Genomic DNA, 6,039 nt, shown 5'->3' with positions numbered 1-6,039 from the left:
TCTGGGTGTTGGCAGTGTGCACAGGAATGGCAAGGCTGGAGAATCTGAAGATCTGAACCAAAGGCTCCCACTGACCCCCCACCACCACTGATCTTAGCACACGGTTGTCTCAGCCAGCAATGGGCACATATGGAGTCTTACAGGCCAGGGGGATACCACACACGGTTGCGTGTGTGTTTGGACATGAAAAGCTCCACCATTGTGTCCCTCTGCTGAGATCTGGACATCGCCCTCCTACCTACCCCCCATTTGTTCTTGATAACCCTGAGCAATACAGGGCCAAAAGAACCATGTAGCAACCTTCCTCTAACCTCCCTCAACTCTCCAAACTGGGATCACTTGATCATGGACGTCACTCACGCGCCCGCCCGCTCCGCTCTCTTTAGTGTCCTCATAACCAAAATGATCTGGACTAGTCCTGTCTCTAAACTACGACTTCAAATCTACCTCTCTCAATCTTTTTATTTTTCATTCTTTTTTTTTTTCTTTCCATGTGTCCATTTTTCACCATGTCCACCATTCTCAAAAAACAAGGAATTGTCGGGGTAGGGTTGTCACCGTAGACAGAAAGCATTACTAGGTTTTGGTGCGTAAAGGTTTGGAATATGAATAAGCTTTTTTCCTTATGAGTAATAAGTAGCATTTTACCCTTCTATCTATTCTACATTGAAGTTGCTAACTATAGTTAGTTGCCAAAACGCCAACTTCTATCTGTAAGTCTAGCCGATTGCATTGTTTTCTTGCTTTCGCTCACACCCTGTGGAACCATTTTTTTTTTTTTTTTTGCCTTTAGGTGTCTAGTGTCAAATACCTGGAGGTTGTGATGCCAAGAGCTGGATGGGGGATGTTTTATTAGACATTTATTAGATGTTTAAGGTTGATCCTCTCTTGTTATTGCTGTTGTGTGATACCTCCCCCTCGTTCATCACTGAACAACTTCCAGGTATTCAACTTCCCATTTATCCTGTGTGACATCATCATTGTGGGACAAGTATTGGGCATGAATGTGAATGAATGGTAATGCCAGTGATTGTCAGTGTGTAGATAAGTGTGATTTGGGCCCAGGGGTGTATTAGACAAAGCCAGGTCCTTTTCAGTGGTAGGTGCAGACTAGAGCCACGTTATTTAAGCCCAGTGAGTCAGTGCACACCCTTAAACTAGCCATCCTCTCAATCGCTTTATCTTGCCTGCCTCAGTTGCTTGCACACACTGAGAATATATAGGCTTTTGTAAGACTGGCTAGACTGAATGTGTCTGCTATGAAAGATGGGCATCCCTCATGTTGGCCCTGTCTTCGTCGTGAATGCTCTAGTGCTTAGCAACGTCTTAAGTTTAAAATCAAACAAAACCGTAATGATCACAGTAGCTCACAAGCCCTTTTAGCTGTTTGTAAGTGATATTGTAGTAGCTGATCATGAAAGACTTACTATGATGTTGATAATGATAATTGAATAGATAGTGTAATATTTCAGAGAAACTCTCAACAATGAGGTCGCGTCTCCATCACTCGGTCGCGTCTCCATCACTCGGTCGCGTCTCCATCACTCGGTCGCGTCTCCATCACTCGGTCGCGTCATGCCATTGTTATGCACTTTCTCAAGCCTCCCTCTGCTCGCGGCGCCATAGTGGTGCCAAACGTCGCGATCAATCTTATCATTCTGCACAGAGGCTGTATCGTCTAAATTACACCAGTGTCCTGGAAATAAGGTGACATTGCTATAGTTGGTAGATATTTAGTAGGAAACAACTTTGCCATTGTCGTCAAATTTAATTTAGGCAGATGGCAATGTCATAAGTTAGCAAAGTTTGTCCAAAAAAGCTAGCAATGTTGCTAAGCTACTAACTCGTGAACAATATTAGGCATCTGTTCACATAAGCTTGCCCATCTTTATGGGTATCCGCATTGCTTAGACCTTCACCCTATTTATATCCAAATTGATCACATGGGTAGAAACTTGAGTCAGTTTCCTCCTATTTCATTGTATATTGTCTTTTTCCTCAATTTCATGTATGTTGATTTTGTTATTTATTCACTGTCGATTTTCAGGCATCAAATCTCTGCCATTTTAGCTTAAAGCAAGAAGTGTTCTGGTTCCATTTGTTTCTCCAAACATTCAAACTTGAGCCGCCATTGCAGTTTTTTCCCTCTAAAGATCTTTTTATTATTTTTTACCATTGCCACACACTCGTGGTCAATTTAAGCTACACTAATAATGAGACTGACTGCATAGTTCTATTTTTTACACAGAAAATAATCGCACATTATAATGATTTATGGTAGTGATGTTCTGTTTATTAGCCTGGTCACAGTTCTGTTTGTGCGGTCTTGCCAACTGTTGCCTTGACAGTGACAAACAGATCTGGGACCAGGCCAACTGTTTATCGCCCCATACCAGACTTTTGGTCAGTATGTAAATATAATACCATCATGACAGCGACAACACCAGTAGAGCTTCCATCTCGTGGAATGATCCCAGCTCTGATCAGGGGTACATTCAGTGAGGTGAAATGTTGCAGATAGCAATGTGTTGAATAGAACTGACATTCTGAATTCAACATGACAGGAAATCATATCTTAATTTCTATCTGAACGTTTTGTAACATTGCACCCTCCTGAACAGCCCCGCTTTAACACAAATTAGATATAGACATACATTAGAGGCAATACTAGCCACCCCATTTGGATTTTGAGGGATGTTAGCTTTTTTCCCCCACCTCAATGTGAATTTCTGGGTATAAAAGCAGTATTGTAGTTGATAGTGTGTCAGTAGTTCATGAGAAAAAGGTATTTTGTGAACCACAGCCCTTGTTGAAGGCAAATTTGTCATCCCATCTTACTTGAGGGTGACCATAACCCACTATTTTATATAAATATGTAGGTTTATTAGATAAAACCCTTGATAGTAATGTATTATCTGTAGCATTATCAAGATGGTGTTCACATTTAGCTGTTGGAATTGTCCCATTTGATGTCTATGAAAGTTGTCTCCTTCAGACAGTCTGTGGACTGAAAGCACCATACGAAGCATGATGTTGAGCTCTTTGTAAAATGCGATTTTTATTTTTTGCATGAATTTTTTTACTTGCAAGGTGGTCCCACAATATAATTCCCTGAAATCCACCAACCAGGAAGAATTGGGAATTTGAGTCTTAAGGGGAAAAACCTAATGTTTTTCATAACTACAACCGATTTTCATTTAATGAACATTCAACATAATTTTTCATTTTTACCATAATTCTAAAATGGAGGAAATGTCTGTCAGTTTAATGATGTATTTGATTTGCTGAATATTTTAACTGGAAAATAGATTATGGTGTATGATATGTGGTGGTAAAAATGGTTGACAACCAGCAGGATTTGTAGTAAACTGCTTGGTTGGATATGGGCATCTAATACAAAAACCTGGCTAATTGTACAGAGATGGAAGAAGAAAAAGAAAAAAAGTTTGTATAAAAGACATATTTTTGTACTTCATCAAATCTCTACATGCATGTCAGCAATAAACTTTGATATGGAAACATTCTCTATATTCCTACCATTTATTTCATGTGATACTTTGAATGTTGACGATACTTCCTATCATTGCCAGTAGGTGGAGTACTGTCTCAAAGAATAGAAATGCATTTGCTCTATGTATAACCAAGAACACCAGATATTGTGTAGTAATGATAATGACCAAGTGTTGAATCCTAAATCGTCAATGAAACACTATGTATTCAGTTCACAAAATGGAAAGGAATGGCTATCTTCCTATAGTTTCTACTCTTGGGTCTGTCTCATGCCATTACAGAATGTGTATAGACTCCCTGCAGCGAGTGATTGTGTGTCTCTTAAATACTCAATTGAAATGTTTTTTTGTTATTTTTTCCCCTCTGAGGGAGTTTTGGACCATGGGCCAAGGTAGATCTGCTACAACAGGAAGGCCCCTACTGGTTCCCCCTGCACCGCGGTCATGCGCCCCTACGCTGCTGCCTCACCTCAGCCTTTTAAACACACACCCCCTGTTCTAGTGGGGGATTCATTTCTTAACACGTCTTTGCATTTGCTATCACGCACACAAGCTCCTGATCGGTCCTGTAACATGGATTCCTGTGAGTTAATTTAGAGTTATGGCTGTGCCTGTTTTTTTAATGTGATGTTATTCATATTGGTGGCTGAGCTAGAAGAGATTGGTCTCATGGAACAGGGTACAAGCTGTGGCTGAAGATTGTTACTGCCCCTGAGATGAAGAGGACTCTAAGGTAAATTATTAACAGTGTGATTTGATAGCTGTTTCGTATGTACATTCAGGACCTGAAAAACAAGAACTCTGCCGTGATGCTGCTTTGCTTTCAACTTGCTCTGATGACCAGAGATCACCAAACAGTGCATCGCTTAGTGACATAGCGCTGTCTCAGTAATGGCACAAGTGTTTGGACGGACAAGGGGTTTGACACGCTACAGAGCTTTGACCATCCCTCAGAGACTTCTACAACTAGAGTATGTCATGGTTGGCTGGTCGCTTGGCTGTACCCCACCCCTTCATCCTCAGCTGGGGGAGAGTGGTGGTGGTCGGCTCCAAGCCTCCAACCATATTACTAGAATGGTCAAGCTGACATTCTGAGGGTGCAGCCAAATTGACGTTGCATGATCTTTTTTCCCTCCGTTCTAGAAATTCTATTTCTGTGGCTGTAAAGTCCATCATAAACCTAGAAACAGCTGGAGGTTAAGAGGGTCCATCTAGAATTCCTGTGTTTCAAGATGGGATGCTTCATTAAAGGCAAACCCCATGGGCTGTGATGTCTACCTTATTGCATTGGAGCATTACACCGTTTTCAATTGAGAAAGCAGGTCATTTTCTCCATCAGGCCACTGATGAGGACATTGAGATTGCGCTAGATCCCCAGATGTGTGTTGTACATTTGTAATGTTTCACTATGCAGATGTGTTTAATTTAAAGTGTGTGCGTGTGTTTCAGCTGTGTGTCCTGTTAGGCCGACGCGTTCTCTGGCAGGCTCCAAACAAAAGACAACACTACGCTTTGGCTTCACCATTGTCATGATGTCCTGATTAGCTCATAAGGCTTTGTCTTTCATGCAACTCCAACGTCAACAAAGAGTATCTCATTTTGCAGAGTCTAAAAAAGATGCCACAACTGATCATGTTGAAGTCTATTGTAAACACTTCGGTGACCAAGGTTGGAAATAAACGTTAAAATAGTTGAGATTAGGGTGAATGACCTAACTGACTGCAGGGTCATATTGAATAGGGCACACCGTTGAAAACGAAAGCAAGCGTTTCTTATTGGACAAATTCAGGTAGTCCCAACCTGTTTCAGGACATTTTCTTCCGTTTACAACCCAGTTTTGGTGTGTCACCCACTCATCTCATAGTGTTTTGTTGACTTTCCTCTGAGCATCTACTTTGTGTTGCGGAGGGTCCCATTTGACCCCATTTGCCTGTTGTCCCACCTTAGTAAATACAGGAAATAAACCCAAATATCTAACAATGGATTAAGATGCAATAAACTGAAGGATTCATTGACCAATGTAATTTAGTTGTACAGTCACTGCTGTGACTGAGTGACTATGGTCGTCTTTGTTTTCATTTGTTTTGCGATGCAGTTTATAGCCACGGAATTATGTCTTCCTGTTGACTTTAGTTGATTTAATCTGACTTAGATGGACACAGATCAAGTCATCACTGCTGAACTTGATACCTCTAATGGAGTTCTAAATTCCACATTAAATAGGACCTATAAATCCAGCTGGGTCTCTCGTCCAAACCACAAGGGCTTATTTCTGTCCCCACATTAAAGGGGACAGACAAATCCAACGATGGTTACTGACTTTCGACACAGTTGTAAAGGTGGTGCCAGCTAAAATAAATACTTTGTGGCATTGGAGTCAGTTATGGGATGTAGACATGGGGAGTGTTCATTCTAAATGGATTAAGACAACTGCATAGGCCAGTGTTCACAACACATCACTGCTCTCAGTGAAAGACTTGTTCTGCACAAGACATTACAAGTAGGAGTGGAAACATTTTGACATGTAAAG

The sequence above is a fragment of the Salmo salar genome, chromosome 02 (genome assembly GCF_965601325.2).
Source record: "Salmo salar chromosome 02, fSalSal1, whole genome shotgun sequence".
Classification (NCBI taxonomy): Eukaryota; Metazoa; Chordata; class Actinopteri; order Salmoniformes; family Salmonidae; genus Salmo; species Salmo salar.
This window is presented reverse-complemented; position numbering follows the sequence as displayed.